Below are 17,371 nucleotides of genomic sequence, written 5' to 3' on the forward strand. Positions count from 1 at the left end.
CCAAGGGGCAGGACCTCTCCCTTATGGGCCCTCACCTGCCCACCGCAGGCCCACACAGCATCCCCAACGTCTTCATCTGGATGATAAGCGACGACAAGCACATGGCCTCATCCCGGTGCCCCCCCCAGGACCTGCTCTTCTCCATCGTGGGGGAGGAGCTGGGTGAGGACCACACCAGATCAAGGTGCTCTTCCTCAAGGTGCCGGAAGGGAAGTCAGATTAGGGGGTGGAGGGGTCCGTGCTTCGTTCAAGGGGGTCAGCCTCCCTTGGAGGGAGCAGCGTGCCCACCCCGGGTCTGGCTGGCCTGAGCTGATGGGGTGCTTAGAGAAGAGGTGGAGAGAGCAGGAATGGCAGGGGGCCCCATCCCATCCATCCTCCTTGGAGCTCTGTTCCCAACCCCACAGCCCAGTGGGATGGCTGCAGAGGGACAGAGGCCCTCTGACCACGGCCTCCTGTAGCCCCCTGCCCCTTCCTCACCCCACGGGCTCCGGAAGCTGATCCCGTGCCCACCCCCAGCGGCCGGGGAAGTGGGTCTTTGGCACAGCGGGCTGGACAGTGCAAGCCAGGCTGGAGCCCTGCCTGTGGCTGGGCCACAGCAGGCAGCGCGGGGACTTCCAGTGGGGCCTGCCCTGCAGCTTTGAGGGGGCCCAGGGGCCCCAGGTTTGGGCCTGCACTCCCTCCTGCCCAGCAGCCTGGTCTGCACCAGTGAGCTAGGCAGGTTGCAGCCATGCCCAAGGAAGCCCCTGGCTCCCAACCCTCACCCTGGGAGAGCGCTGGGGTTGCGTGTTCCCAGCCCCCCAGCCTGCTCTCCCCACAGAGAAGCAGGCTTTCCAGCCCCTTGCCCGCAGGTACCAGGCTTGGAGCCTCTGTGCTGCTGACAGCAGTGGCCTCTCAGCCCCTCACCCGAGTCTTCTTTATCACTTCAAGTCAGAGCACAGAGGCAAGGGCTGGGGGAAGAGGGAGTGGCACTGGCTTTGTGGGCACTGGGGGAGGCCTGTGAGCTTCTGGGGCCTGGGGAGACAGATCAGCCAGAACCCCAGACCCTCAGACGGCAGCCTGGCAGATACCTGTGGTCCCAGGCTGCATGGTGGAGGCTTTAATGTGCTTACATTCTGCATGGAGGACAGGGAAGACCTGGCGGAGGTCCGGTGAAGAGGGTCAGGAGCAGACCTCACACCAACCTTCATTTTAAGATTCCCAGAAGAGTCAGAGAATATGTCCCTCCTGCCCCCGAGCCCCTTGGAAACCACAGTGACTGGGGGTGACTCCTGCTTGGGTATCTGCCCACCCACCACCACTGATTACCTGTCCCCCCTCGGCCCTGTGCTGCAGGTGCTGAATGAGACCCTGTGCACCACCTGGGACCAGGTGCTGGTGTTCGACACCCTTGAGTGCTATGGGGAAGCTCATGAGTTGCAGGACCCCCCCATCATTGTCATTGAAATCTACGACCAGGACACCATGGTGTGGGTGGGCTTCAGCACCAGGGACCACTCCAACGTCCCCTCACTCCACGGGCACTGGTGGCACCTTCCCCCGCTCTCCCCCCGGGCCGCTCGGCCAGCGTGCTTGCTAGGAAGCTGGAGGGTTGGGCAGCCCCTCCAGGACACCCCAGGTGTCCCCTGGCCTGTCACTGCAGTCTGACTCCTTTTTGATGGTCGGGGACTCTGGGGCCTCAGGGAGGAGATGGGCCAGGGCATCCCGCCTCCCAGCACAGACAGACCAAACTCAGACCCAGAATCTTCAAGAGATGTGTCAGCAAGGCTTGCTGTCCCCGGCCTCCTCCACCTCAGGGACTCCCCGGCCCCTGCCCACACCTACCACAGTCAGCTGCCCAGCTTTCCACGGGAGCGCTGGAGTGGGGGAGTGGAGGATTGGGGTGCCACGAGCGAGTTCTGGACTAGAGGCAGGCGCACCTATTTGTAGTCTGAGTACCGCATCTGCCGTTCACTACCAACCTGGCCTGAGCTAGCCTGAGACTTGGTTTCCCCATCTATAAAATGGGTTGCTCCCCATCTGTAAAATGCAACTCCATGGGGCTGTGGGGGACTGAATGTGATCTGGGATGTGAACGTGCTTGGTAAATTCAAGCACTGAGAGGCTACCTTGGCTCTTTGTCGTGTCAGGGCAAAGCCGACTACATGGGCCGGAACTTTGCCAAGCCCGTGGTGAAGCTGGCCAGCGAGGCATACTGCCCACCCTGCTTCCCGCCCCAGCTCGAGTCCTACCAGATCTACCGGGGCAGCTCCACCGTGGGGGACCTGCTGGCTACCTTGGAGCTCTGGCAGGTGGGGCTGCAGGGAAGAGGGACTGGGTGGGGGCCAGTCTCCTCCCCATCCTGCTGTGAGGCCCGTTGTGATGGAAGCTGAGGATGTGGTTCTTGGGAACCCCGGCTGTTCAGCTTTCCCTGTCTCCCCAGGTCACGTGGCAAATAACTCATGAGGAGAGGGAGCTCTCCCCAGGCTCCCCAGGCTAGGACACTATGTCCCCCATTTCCCAGATTGGACCAGCAGGGAAGGCCAACCTGCCACCCATCAATGGTCCACATTACAAACCAAATACACTTCAATTAAAATATATATATTTATATATATACCGCTTAAGTACTTTAGGTACAAGCTTAAATAAAAAAAGTTTTTTAAAGCTATAGGCTAGTCTGTAACACTTCAGTATTATTGTAAATAAACAACGGAATCTTAATCACGTGTTGTACACAGAAATATAAAGGTGTCACCAAGGACGTCTTGATTTCAGAATTTTAACTTTGGGCTCCTGCCTGTTGTAGAACTCTGAAGACTAGCTCTCAAATAGTTTTTCTAATAAATCTACACTATTTTTTGTTCTCAATCATTGAATGGCACATTTTAAAGGAATAAAACTAAAGAATGAATAACAAAAACTCTAACTTAAGGTTACAAAAATAAAGCTCTTAAGCAAAACCACACACAATAGGAGATCACTAAGCCTCTAATTTCCCACTGCAGGTCAAAAATAACAGCGTGCCGACTCGGGCCACACCTGGGCCACTGTAACGCAGCAGTCACAGCTGCCATTATTTACCGAGCTTATCCTAAGTAGAAAGACGACCCCCCTCTCGCTCTCCACCAGGGAACGGGCGGGGCGACCATCCGCAGCCTCGAGAAAGCGACGCATGCGCAGTGAGCGAGAGCCGCATGCGCAGTGAGCGAGAGCCGCATGCGCAGTGAGCGAGAGCCGGCCCCGCAGTCTCGGCTCCTCAGGGTTCGCGGGAAGAAATCCGCGTCCCGCCGCGCCTCCTCAGTTGGGCGTTTGCGCCTCCTCGCCCGCCTCGCTCCAGCCCCGGCTCCTCCGAGGGCGGCCCGGGAGCCCTGTTGTCCAGGGGGCTTGGCAACGCGTGAGGAAACCGCGGCCCCTCCCGGAGGCTCGGACTCTCCGCGTGGGCTGGAAGGCGGCGGCGGCGGCGGCGGCCCGCGCGTCTCAGGCGACCTGGGTCTGCGCGCCGCTGCAACCCGGACCCGCGTCCGGTCGCCGCGGGCGTCGGCGGAGCCGCTTTCCCTCTGCGCCTCGTCTCGTCTCGGGTGAGTTAGCGGCCGAGGGCGCGCGGGGCTTTCCGCGCTGCCCCGCCGACCGGGGGCTGAGAGGAGCCGCAGGGTGCTGGGCGGGGGCCGGGGCGGTTGGCGGGGGCGCGGGAGGCTCAGGCCCACCGGGAGGGCGGCGCGTCGGCGGGGGCTCGCTTGTGCCTGTCGCCCCTGGGGCCCTGCGCGGACCCCGGTCGCCCAGGCATTTCGGGGGGTGGGGTGTGGGTGTCGGACCCTAGGTTCCTTTGCTGGGGGACCCCTCGGGTGCCTGCTGCGGCTTTGGTCTCCGGGGGAGGCCGGTCTCCCCGCGAGGCGGAGGAGCGGAAGAGGCAGGAAGTCCCCCGAGACACGGAGGTCCCCTTGGCGGGGGTGGAGCTGCGGGAGCGGGCGGCGCAGCCGGGAGGGCACTGAAGGGCCGCGGGGCCGCGGGGCCGCGGGAGGTGGGCGAGGCGGCGGCGGCCGTCGCGCTGCCAGCCCCTCGGAGACGCCGGGGGATGTGCGCGGGTCGGGGGCGGGAGGAGGGGGCGCCCTCGCATGGGGAGCCGCCGAGGCGAAGATGAGCGCCGTCTCCCGCTGGCGGGTCACACCCCTGAGTGTTGGTCCAGAGCAGAGGTGGAGGGAATGTGGGAAACCCAAAGAACTTATGGGGAGGGGGAGACGTGGGAGCTGCCAAGTATTGTCATTTCCGTCGCAGTTACTTTTCTTAGCGTTTTTGTGCTTGATGGTTTTGCTCCCCAGCTCAGCTGGGTAGCTCCAGATTCGCTCCCTCCCATCACCCTCTCTGTGCCACATTGACTCTCCTGTGGTTTTCCCCTTCTCCCCCACTCCTTTTCCGGTACGTAGTATTTTGCCTTCTGCTTGGTGAGCATTTGCTAAGGACAGGAGGCCTGAGCTTGTTCTGACCCTGAACTGCCTTGAACTCCTCTCTCTCCCACCTTTTCCTTTCTGGGATCTTACATGTCACCTGGCCATCAACAGTTAGCTTTTCTTCTGGAGAAATGGCGAAAGCACTTAGCCAAGATCCATGGCACTCTTGCTTTATATTAACGAGTCCACGAAAGACACGTCGTTTGTCATGGATTATCACCTCTTTACTCTTTAGCTAAATTAATTTTTGAGATACAAAAGTGGCAAATTTTGTTTTGAGTGTCGGCTGCTCCTAGGGCCAGCAGAGTGCATTTCTGGCAGCCAGACCTGTGACTTATCAGGAAATGCTTGACTTGGAGGGACAGTTCTTTCCTCAAACTTTGCTGATTTTTTCTTGAGTCTTTGTTGAAGGATTTCTTTTATAAGGTCTAAAGTTTCCAGGCTGAGGATGATGGGGGAAAAAGGGTCAAAGAGCCTAGCAGTGATACCACTGAGCCCTGGAATTAAGAAAGCCTGAACCTGCCCAAACTCTAGGTTTCTTGTTACATGAGAAGATAAACAATATTTAAGCCACGTGCCCTGTTCCTGTAGCTATTAGTATCTGATAATAGGTGTCACTCACTATATTAGGATTTACAGACATAGTATGCATCCTAAAACAAAGCCATGTGACCGACTGTTAAGAAAAGTCTTTCATTACAGGTTGCTACGAGATATTGAATATTGTTCCCTGTGCTATACAGTATTAATTTGTTGTTACGTTTATTTTATATATAGTGGTTAGTATCTGCAAATTTTGAACTCCCAATATCCCTTCCCACCCGTCTGGTAACCAAAAGTTTGATCCATGCTGTGGACCAGAAGTTGACACAAAATTGTAAACTGACTATACTTCAATAAAACAGAAAATATCTTTTTGCATTCAAACATCCTTTAGATGACACATTCATTAGAATGCGAGGAAGATCATCATGAAAGTTTCACAGCATCCTGGCTTAGTGGAGGAGTGAAAATCTGACTTAGGAATGCATTTATACCAATTATTTGAAAGTCTAACTGGGGCCAGGGGAGGTATAGCTCAGCGGTAGAGCCCTTGCTTAGCATGCATGAGGTCCCGGTTTCAATCCTTGCTTCCACTAGTAAAGAAATAAGTAAATAAATGAACCTAACTACCCTCCTCCCCACTCCAAAAAAAGGTGGAAAGCACCAGAAGATGCCAGAACCACTGAGACATCAACAGTGGCAGATACCTTACAATAATGAAGGTCACTGCCTTAAGGTAGATTACACCCCAGTTGAGGCGTGATTAACAAAAGTGACCTATGTTCCTCAACTCAGCTTTGAGGTCCTGCTGGTGACTAGAATGTAACCCATGAAAAGCAGAATTAATGGTTTCCTCCCCGGAAATAGTTCTTAGACAGGGTGTATTTTTATTTTTGTTGTTGTGACTTTTTTATTTTTAATTTTCTCTGATGACACCATGATTTTTCGTACTGTGACTCTCAAACAAACATGAAATGTAGTCCTAATAGAATACCGTCCTTATGTTGGATAAATGGTAAACTGGGAGTCCAGTAAAGGATATGAAAATCCTGAGAAATGATGATGATGAAACTTGGAGAAAACTATAAATATGCAGTAAATTAAAATATGGGGGAAGGGATTAATTGGGAGTTTGGGATTGGCAGAATCACATTACTATATACAGAATAGATAAACAACAAGGTCCTACTGTACAGCACAGGTAAGTATATTCAACAGCTTATAATAGCCTATGATGAAAAAGAATCTGAAAAAGGAATATATGTACGTGTAACTGAATAACTATGCTGTACACCAGAAATTAACACTATTGTAAACCAACTATAGTTAAAAATAAATAAAATTTTATTAAAAATTAATTTTAAAATCAATGCAAAAACAACAACAATAAAAATATGGATGGAAACTCAAACATGCCTTGATTATAGGAATCCCATAAATGAACTCTTCAGCCGAAGCATTTCAGCTGAATTTGTTTTCTCGGGAGGTGATGACACAGATGCTGGGGACTGAACTGTGCCTGCATGCTGGACCACATGTTGTTTGGAACAGTTGGTGCATGTTACATGGGCTGTCACCCCAGCTACTTACTGTGTCAGTCACCTAAGGCAGGGCTCTGGGCCCACACGGCTATGCACCTGCTGGTGTGTTTAGAGGACCAGACCTTCCTACTACACCGTTGCTGTGAAACGTTCTTCCCTATCGTGTGCACGTGGGTTCTGTCTGCTGAGCCAGATGGCAGTTTCCAGAAAGAGCATTTCTCCTCTTCCTCATTTGTCTTTCCTCCACACTGCTGACCGAGCTCAAGGCACCCCCTGACTGACTGGCTGACCAGGAGGGACGTGTGCCTGTGGTGGTGTTTCCTCAGCCGAGCTGATCCAGCCACACTCTCCCCCCAGGCCCTTTCTGGGTCCCAAGTTGGGTGTACTGCTTACCATCCACGTTCGTCAGAGCACAGGCTAAGCTGCTGTAGTAAGTTAGATTGGTGTAAGCAAGGAGAAGGTGGTGTGGTGATTCCATAGTGTCAGGGAGCAATACCCTGGCATCTTGTTACTGGCATCTGTGTGGCTAGAGATGGCTTGCCATCACATCCCAACACCAGTGCACAGGAATTGTCAAGACAAGAGGAGGCTTCTCCCTTCCCTTTAAATGCCCAACCGAGAAGCTGCAAATACCACTTTTCACTCATGTTGGCTGGAATCTAGCCCCATAGTCACACTTGGCTGCGAGGGAGGCTGGGAGATGTCATCTTAGCTTCGCTGATGTGTGTCCAGAAACATGTTTGAAGGGCAGGAGAGCTGATAATTGGGGACACCTAGTAGTATCTTCTCCCCCCATCACCTCCTGGATTCAAGTTGGCCAGGCAGGAGCTCCATCCATCCAAGAGGCGGCCTTGTGTCTATTCCTGTCATTTGCACAGGCTACCACTAGGTGGCGGTGGCACCTTGGTTGAAACCTGGTGATTTAGTGTCCAGTGTGTACTGACTGAAGCACATTTTCTTTTTCTTTTTTTTTTAATTGAAGAATAGTCAGTTTAAATGTACAATTTCTAATATACAACGTAATAGTTCAGGCATACATATGTATACACATATTCGTTTTCATATTCTTTTTCATTATAGGTTACTAGAAGATGCTGAATATAGTTTCTTCTGCTATACAGAATAAACTTGTTATATCTATTTTATATATAGTAGTTGGTATCTGCAAATCTTGAACTCCCAATTTATCCCTTCCCAGCTCCTCCCCTCTTGGTACCCATCAGTTTGTTTTCTATTTCAGTGAGTCTGTTTCTGTTTTGTAAGTGAGTTCATTTGTCTTTTTTTAGATTCCACATGTAAGTGACATCATGTGGTATTTTTCTTTCTGTTTCTGGCTTACTTCACACAGAATGGCAATCTCCAGATCCAACCATGTTGCTTCAAATGGCATTATTGTATTATTATTTATGGCTGAGTAGTATTCCATTGTATAAATATACCACAACTTTTTCATTCAGTCATCTGTTAATGGACATTAAGGCTGCTTCCATGTCTTGGCTATTGTAAATAGTGCTGCTGTGAACGTTGGGGTGCGCATATCTTTTTGAATTAGAGTTCTCTCCAGATCTCTGCCCAGGAGGGGGATTGCTGGATCATATGGTAAATCTGTTTGTAGTTCTTTGAGGAATCTCCATGCTGTTTTCCACAGTGGCTGCACCAAACTACTTTCCCGTCAACAGTGTAGGAAGATTCCCTTTTCGCCACACCTTCTCCAGCATTTATCGTTTGTTGACTTTTTAAGGATGGCCATTCTGACACCAGGTGTGCGGTGATACCTCATTGTAGTTTGGATTTGCATTTCTCTGATAATTAGCAATATTGAGCATTTTATATGCACCTATTGGCCTTTGTACGTCTTCATTGGAGAATTGCTTGTTTAGGTCTTCTGCCCAGTTTTGGATTGCATTGTTTGTTTTCTTCTTATTAAGTTGTATGAATTGTGTATATATTCTGGAAACTAAGCTCTTGTCAGTCCCATCTTTTGCAAATATTTTCTCCCATCCCGTAGGTTGTCTTTTTGTTTTGTTTATGGTTTCCTTTGTTCTGCAAATCTTATAAATGTGATCCGGTTCCATTTGTTTATTTTTGCTTGTATTTTTATCGCCCAGGTAGATGGCCTGAGGATTTGACTTGGAGGAGAAGGAGGAGATGGGCAACACTGAGGGTGAGCCCTGGAGCCCTGGAGCCCTGCGGGGTGGGTAGCCCCCCTGCCTGTCACACCCCGGTTGTTTCTCTTTCCCCTTCTCATGGGCCCCTAAAGCTGCAGCAGCCAATAGCAGATATCAGACATCCTTGGCCACCAGGAAGCAGCCTGAGGCCCTTATCTACAGTGGCTTTTACTCTGATCAATTCAGCAGAGTGATGGACAGACACTTAGAGCCACAGAGCATCAGAGCTGGAAGAGACCTCAGAGCTCATTCCATTCAGTATTTCGAGACATTTTCCATGGAACACTATGAATGGGTATTCTGAAGGGAGTTCTTGGGTCAAATGGGTTTAACAGGTCCTTGGGTACAGAACTTCTCAGTGCCTTTAGTATACAAATGCTATTCTAAACCTCTAGAAGACACAGAATAAATTATTTCACCAACTTACTTTCTGTGTGTGTGTGTGTATGTGTGTGTGTGTGAGTGAGAATTGTTCTAAAGCATTCCAAGAACTCCTACGCCTGGTGTTCGACTTAATGCTGTTTAGAAAACACTAGTATAGAACAATCCTCTTAATGTTAAAGACAGGTAGACTGAGGCCAGAGGCGAGAGCAAGCAGGCACCAGAGCCAAGCTTCTTCCATGCCCCTCTCTGTCAAAGAGCACACAGCAGTCTTTGCACATTCCCCGCATCCTGGGTCCCGGCCCCGTGGGAGGCAGGCATGCTAGGCAGCATTGTCTGCATGTTCCAGATGAGCACACAGAGACCTGCGAAGTTAACCTAACAAAGTGCCGGATCTGGGTCTCCAACATGGGCCTTCCTGCTCAGATCATCTCCACCTCCTTGTCTGTTTCCAGCCAGGCCTGAAGAGGCCAATGAAGGGCAAGGAGAAGGAGAGGGCTGCAAAGGAGGAAAAGAAGAGAAGCCAGAGCCTGGGCGCCGGTCAGGCGTCTGAGGCCCCCGAGAAGAAGAGACCCAAGATTGATGAGCTCAAGGTGAGGGTCTGGAAACAAATGCTGTCAGAGTGTGGGGGTCACACCTCGGGCACCAGGTGGCAGATGGGGCAAGACGGAGGCCCATGGACTGGCCTTGCCCCCTGACAGCCAGGCCCGGCTCAGGTGTTCCCCAAGGAGCTGGAGTCAGATTTGGACAACTTCGAGGACTGGCTGCACACTTTCAACCTGCTGCGTGGCAAGACAGGGGATGATGGAGATGACCTGACGGAGGAGGAGCACATCGTGGGCCAGTTCAAGAATAGGCAGGGAGTGTGGTCCCAGTCCCTGAGCCCCAGGCCCTGAGTCCTGAGCCCCCTAGCTCTTCTCCCCACCCCAGGCCCAGGGCTGACAGCCAGGTGGAACCATCAGCTGTCCTGCTTGATAAAATATGAAAATGCTTCCATGCTGATTGACGAAGAGCATCTGCCCTGAACCCAGCTCCCCACCCCTCCTCTCATAGAGTTGCCTCCCTGGCCACTCCTTCCAGAAAACCTGACTCCCTGTGATCCAGCAACTAAAGGGTTAAGGCCCCACCACAGCAGGGTGCAGACCCTCAGTGCTCTTGGCTGTTTTGAGTGCCACCCTTGCCTTTTCCCATGGGAACCTGCACCCTGACCCACACTTGCGTCACCCCAGGGCTCCCTCTGCATGAACAACGTGCCCTTCCCAGAGGACATGTCTTGGGAAGCCGGCTACAACCCTACCTATGGCATGTTACAGGGCATCCCCAGCAATGACCCCATCAACATGCTGCTCCACTGCTCCGAGTCTGTGTGGCTTGGGTGAGAGTCCCCTCTCATCCCCTCCCTCCAGCCCCAGTCGTCCCACCCAGGAGGGGCTGAAGCAGCTGCAAACTGATATCCTCCAACTGGGAGGCACCAGAGAGGTCAGCTAGTCTGGTTCCCATCATTTATAGGGGAGGAAACCAAGGCCCAGAGAGGGTCGGCATCTTGCCTAGGGTCACACAAGCCTCCGGTCCTGTTTTCCTGCCATTCACCATCACGGGGCCATCAAGGAGAGGGCAGGGGCACTGGGAGATGAGGAGGGTGTGGGGAGCCTACTCAGGACCACCCCTCCATCCCAGGCCAGAGACCTGCACCCTGCAGACATCAGTGGCAAAGCCGACCCCTACATCGCCATCCAGCTGGGCAAGACTGACGCCCGTGAGAAGGAGAACTCCATCTCCAAGCAGCTCAAGCCTGTCTTTGGGAAGTAAGGCCTCTTGGTGCCCTACCGCCACCCCAGCCTGACCTCCTCAGCCCAGACTACCTCCTACCCAACCCCGACCCTCAGCCCTTCTCCCAACCCCCTACCACCAGGATCTTTGACATTGAGGCCTCCTTCCCCATGGAATCCATGCTGACGGTGGCCATGGATGACTGGGATCTGCAGGCACTGACGACCGCATCGGGGAAACCAAGACTGACCTGGAGAAAGGCTTCTACAGCGAGCACCGCGCCGACGACACCTGCTGCACCTGAACTCTATAAATGAGATTCAGGCCGTTTGTTCTCGGGATAGGAACAGGCACCTCTCCGGGCGCCAAGCGGTCATCCGCTTCCCCTGCCTTCCTGGAGGCCCTGACCCCGCTAGCCCCAAGTGAGGGACAGGGGCCTTCACTCGGCTGCAGACACCTGCCCGGGGCGCATCCACGCCCAAACCCCCAGCCCACGGGGGCAGCGGGTGGCGGGCAGCAGGCGAGCAGGGAGCAGGGGCGCTGGGCGGAGTGGGAGGAGGAAGGGGCAGGGGCTGCCAGAAGCTGAGGCCGGTCTGGGAGTCAGTGCTGCGCCCTTGCCCGACATGAGTTCGGCGCTGGAGTTCCGAGGGACTGGCTGTGCAGGTGAAGAACACAACGTGACAGAAACAGATGCCTTCCCTAGGAGAGAAATGTTTGATCCAGCAGAAAAGTACATAATGGACCACAAGAGGAGAGGAGTTGCTTTAATCTTCAATCATGAGAGGTCCTTCTGGCACCTGACGCTGCCGGACCGGCAGGGAACCAGCGCAGACAGAGACAATCTTCAGCGCAGGTTTTCAGATCTAGGATTTGAAGTGAAATGCTTTAATGATCTTAAAGCAGAAGAACTACTGCTCAAAATTCATGAGGCATCAACCTCTAGCCATGTAGATGCCAATTGCTTTTTGTGTGTTTTCCTGAGTCACGGTGAAGGCAAACCCATTTACGCATATGATGCCAAAATTGAAATTCAGACATTGACTGGCTTGATCAAAGGAGACAGGTGTCAGAGCCTGGTTGGAAAACCCAAGACATTTATCATTCAGGCATGTCGGGGAAACCAGCACGATGTGCCCGTCATTCCTTTGGATGTCGTGGATCATCAGACAGATGTGCCGGATGCCAACGTAACCCAGGTGGACGCTGCCTTAGTGTGTGCACTGCGTGCCAGAGCGGACTTCCTCATGTGCTACTCGATGGCAGAAGGTTGTTATTCTCATCGGGAAACGGTGAACGGCTCATGGTACATTCAAGATTTCTGTAAGATGCTGGGAAAATCTGACTCCTCCTTAGAGTTCACAGAACTCCTCACAGTGGTGAATAGGAAAGTTTCTCAGCGCCGAGTAGAATTTTGTAAAGACCCAAATGCAATTGGAAAGAAGCAGGTCCCCTGCTTTGCCTCACTGCTAACTAAGAAGCTGCATTTCTTTCCAAAATCTAAATGATAGGTGCTGTTTTGTTTTATGTATCTGTATTTAAAATAGATTTTCCCTTCTTTTTATAAAAAGAAGTATTCCTAGGTTGAAGTTTATGGTATAGCAATTTAAAATGTTTTAAGCTTTAATGACAGAACTTCAAAAAAATAGTTCATATTGGAACACAGTGAAGGGGTTTGATATGTAGTAATGAAATCCTCAGGGAATTCCTGTAAGTTAAAAATGCATTAGCATTTCTAATACTTGACTTTTATAGTAAATTGCAAGGTTACTCATAATATCTGGCTGATTTAACTTTTATTTTCTGACTTTTTTACATGAAACTTTTTAATCTTTTTAAGGGTTTTTGAATCCTAAGAATTAGTTTTCCTTTAATATTTGAAATTCATGTTTTATTAAATTTTTCTAATTCACATTCTTATTTGCATAATTTATAGATGACTTGTGTTACTTGGTCATGTAAATCTACGTATGAGTTACCACTTTTTGTATAGGACTTGAACACTCACATTTTAAAAAATGAGCCTTCAAGAACAGTTCATTTTTTTCAAAGTGAGCATTACAGTCTTGTACAAAAAGTGATATTTCATGCATAGATACGGCATTCTGAGAAGGAAATAGAAAACATAAAACATAGTGACTTCTTAGTAGAGGCTACACACTTGCAGAGTTTGATTCTGTCAGTACCTTCTGTGTTAAGTTGCTATACACTGTCCAGCAGTCCCACATGCGGACTGTTATGTTAATGGAATAACAGATATTACTTTTAAGATTCAATTCTTACTAATATGATTTATAAAATTTGAGTAGTATGTTAATAACCTACCGGAGGCTGAAGATGGTTACGTTTGGGCTCTGATAGCAAACATGAGGGTTGCTAGCCAGAAGCAGCAGTTTGCCTATGTCGTTTCAGTTGCAGTTCAAAACATGTGCCAACTCTATGCTAAGGTCAGTGGGACATTTATACCTCATTTTGTGTCATAACAGGGACTTCACGTCAGTTGAACATTTTACCTGTCCTTTAACCCCCTACTCACAGGCGTTGCCATCTCCATGGTTCTACCTATAAGAGCAAATGACTACAGATGATTTCAAGTGACAATTTATAATAATCTTAGCTATATTTAATGATAAAAGTGTTCAACTACGAATTTAGAAAGTAATGGCAAGATGAATCTAAATGAAGCCTAAGAATCAAAGTGAAGCCAGGCACACTGACAGTTTCACTTCCGCATGGGAGTGAACGAACACAGGACACTGATGAGGAATCTTAACTCATGTGCTGAACTGCAGCAGCAGATGCTTTGATTTTGTTGGACGCATCCAAGCTCCTTCCAGCAGCAACCTCAACGAGCCGTGAAAATCCACAAACCAAAAATCTCATATGAGAATATTAAAGAATATCTGTGTTTTGCAAGCTTTTTTTTTTTTTTTTACTAACAAAAGAGACTGAAATAGTCAAATTCAAATGAACTACAGGACTCAGAAAGTTCCAGTTTCTAAGCTGCAAATGAACACAATGCAAAAATTCACTGACATTTAAAAATGTAAGATTACTTCTTTTCATTGAGTTCCTCTACTGGCATCTGCAAATAGAGTGGTGCACCCATCTCAGGGCTTCTGTAGCCTGTCCACAGGAAGAAAACGAGGCAGTGATCAGAAAGGACCACAAGCCTATGAGCATTAGTGGTCATGAGGAAATCTATACCTTCAACATCTCCTTAGGTCAATACATAGGTCTAAACTATGAGTGGCAACTGTCTACTATTAATATTACAATTTATGTGGATCCTTTTGTAAAACATGAGTTCAGGCTTTCTACTACATCCCTAGAGTTCTTGTTATGTTAGTTTTCGCCTTTACAGTGGTTTTCCCAGTTCATATTAAAAAACAAAAACAAAAACAAAAACCTCAAAAATAAATAAATAAATAAAAAAACAATAGTAATAGTAACAATAACAATAACAATAAAAACAAGATTCAGACCATGTGGTTTGGGAAGGGAGACCTATTATGATTCCTGTCCCAGCCAGGCCTCCACCCCTACAGGCTCTGGGCTCAGCCTTCAGGGGCCAGGACAGCAGATTCCAAGACAAAGAGAGAGCCAGGGGATTCCAGGACAGAGGAGGCAAGATGAGGAGAGAAAAGGGGGCTGAGAAGAGGGGCAGCACTGTGTGCTAGGGAGCGTCCACAGGGGATCAGTCTGGCCTGTGGGCTGTGTGACCCTGGTCAAGCCCCTTAAACACTGTGATGATCAGTTTCCTCAGGGAGTCTGACACTGGAGGAGTGGACACAGTAGGGGAATGGTGCAGGCCACACTGGGGGAGACTGGATGCTCATCCTTGGGACACTGAGCACGTGGGGTCAGAGCCCCGGGCAGGAAGCCCTAGTGTCTCAGCCGATCCTGGAACACAGGGCAGGACTCACTGACACGCAGCAACAGCCAGCCCAAGAGAACTGGCCGGGAACATTTCCCCCAGCAAGCCCGTGTGTCTCCTCCCACAGACATGGCTGCAATATCTAGCGGGACCCCATGAAGCCCAGCCAGATCCTGACCCGTCTCTGCAAGGAGGGCAAAGTGGACGGCCCCCACTTCAGCCCCCCTGGGAGAGTGAAGGTGTCCAACCATGTCTTCATGGGACCCTCCGAGATCGAGGACGACAACGGTAACAGGATGCCAGACGCAGCCGAGGGGATGTCAGAGGCTGAGGAGGGGCCCACAGTTCCCTGTGGTGGGACAGCCCCCCTGATCATCACCCTAGCATCCCCCTTCTGTCCCCCCAGCCACTGCCCTTCCACCCCACCCAGCCTTGCCCACTTGTTGCCTTTTCTCTCCCTCTCAGCATCCCTGTGGGGTTGGGAGGTTCTCCCCATTCTGCAGGTGAGAAAACCAAGACCCAAAGGGTTTCAAGACTTGCCCAAGGTCACACAGCTCTTCGGAGGCAGCGTGAGGGTGTGGGCCTGGGTTGCTCTGGCTTTCCCTATCCCTGCACCCACATAGCACTTCCCAGAAAACCAGCAGGTGACTCTGCCGGGAAACCACCACCTTCAAGGTGCTGGGACAGGATGTGGGGTCTTCCCCCTCTGACCTCAGAACTCAGAAGGATTCTCTGGTCAAGTTCCCCAGGCAGAGGAAACCAAGGACACAGTCCTCTCTGGGCCTGTGTGGCAGCTGGACCAGCTTGGACCAGCCATGTCTCCCTCTGTGCCTCAGTTTCCCCCACAATCACCTGGAGGTGGGGCCTTTTTTGCCCCTGCATCCCTGGCCCAGCGCAGGTGTCTTGTTCTGCTGAGCCTCTGTGTACAGCTGACCCACCGGCACCCACAGGTCAGAGGAAGCCCATGGAGGAGAACGTGGCACTGTTGGCCCTGAGGCACTGGGAAGACATCCCCCGTGTGGGCTGCCACGTGGTGCCTGAACATGTGGAGACGCAACCCTGGCTCAACCCTAACAACCAGGGCATCGAGCAGGTGACTGGCCTGGCCAAGCGCTGAGGTTCTCCAGCATTTGGGATCAGGGAGTCCCAACCTGGGTCCATAAGAACAGGTCCTCATGCTGTTCACTGCATTCCCCAAAGCTGGCGGGCACCCTGCACACGCACACCACGGCACTTCCCGGCTCATGTCTTAGGTCTGAGTGAGAATTCTGTCAGCTATGGTGAACACCTGGGGTTGCAATGGCTATTGGGGATGTCATAGGAATGGCTGGCATCCAAGGACGAAAACTGATGTAACGGATTCTGATGGGACCAAGGTTGGGAGGGAGAGGAGACCTGGCCTTGCCGGGCAGAGGGAGGAGTCTGTGAGAAGACCTGCCACGACCTCCTTCCTCAGGGCCACCTGGAGTTGGGGGGGGACATGTTTACCACAGATGTGCCGGCTCCTGGGACACCTCCGGACATCTCCCCATGGAAGCCTGAGGAGTGAGCTGCTCGGACCCAGCACCCCTTCCTCCCTGCTCCACCTGGTGTCCCTTCTGCAGGAGGCTGCAGGCCCAGGTCACCGAGTCAGTCCCATGTGGCCTTGTAGGAGGGAGCAGAGCAACTCATCAAGAAGGCTATGGGGCCCAGCCAAGGTGACTCCCCTTTGCTGGGACAGGAGCCACACCCGCACTGTGCAGTCAGTGAGGGCGATGAGGACTTTCACCCTCACAGACCCACCCCTCCCAGCGCACACGCACGCGCACACACCCACAAGACGCAGAAGTCCTGAGAGCCCACTCTGCTCCCTGACCATCCCCACTCCGGGCTGTTGTGCAGCTCTGCCAAGTTTTATTGAAAGCACCTGCTGATGAGATGTGCAGGATGAGTGCCCAAAGGAGCGGGGTGGGTCGGAGAGCAGAAACAGCTCTGGGTCAGGAGCCGAGCCACCTGTCTTTCCTGGTTGACACTGGCCAGGTCAGTGTGCCTCCCTGGTCCTCAGTTTTCCCATCTGTCAAGTGGCAGGACCAAGTCGCTGCCAGCACTGGCCTGGGTACCTGGAATCAGGGCCAACTGCGCAGACCCATGAAGTTGCTCAGGACCCCACACTTATTTCAAGATGGCAGTCTTAAAATTCTTCATGTACTCTAACCTAAGGCCCAAGATTTCCATTTTACACTGGGCCCTGCAAGTGATAACAGCTGATTCTGCCTGGAATAGCCTCCAGGTGGGCTGTTCCAGGGCTTGCCATGAGGGGGCACCCCAACCCGCCATGTCACCAGGACTTGCAGTCCAGGGCATAACTCTGCGGACAGTCACACTCCAGTCAATGTTTAGTGGTTTACTCCACCTCACTCCTAAGGGTTGAAATGTAACTACCTCACTGATTATGACAATTACACCTCTGGGGAAAATCCCTCTGGGTGACAACAACATAAAGCGGACCAGATTCCATGGTGGTCCACTGCGAGCTGGAGCAGAGCTTCTGGCCTCTGGTGATGGGGGATCTTGCTCCCAACTCTCCAAGCCCCGCTTCAGCCACCCCCCAGCAGCCAGCCCCTCGCCTCCCGAGGCAGCCTCCCAGAGACCTAAGTCAGTCTCCCAGTCCAGGAGTGTGGGCTGGGTCCT

General features: G+C 51.6%; 3 pseudogenes; 2 read left to right on the top strand and 1 right to left on the bottom strand.

The window, feature by feature from the left end:
* Window positions 1–17,371, bottom strand: part of LOC141578280 (tolloid-like protein 1) — a 253,168-nt pseudogene that overhangs the window by 127,705 nt on the left and 108,092 nt on the right.
* Window positions 1–17,371, top strand: part of LOC141578446 (otoferlin-like) — a 47,544-nt pseudogene that overhangs the window by 26,113 nt on the left and 4,060 nt on the right.
* LOC141578396 (caspase-6 pseudogene) lies at window positions 11,252–12,603 on the top strand (annotated as a pseudogene).

The sequence above is a fragment of the Camelus bactrianus genome, chromosome 8 (assembly GCF_048773025.1).
Source record: "Camelus bactrianus isolate YW-2024 breed Bactrian camel chromosome 8, ASM4877302v1, whole genome shotgun sequence".
Lineage (NCBI taxonomy): Eukaryota > Metazoa > Chordata > Mammalia > Artiodactyla > Camelidae > Camelus > Camelus bactrianus.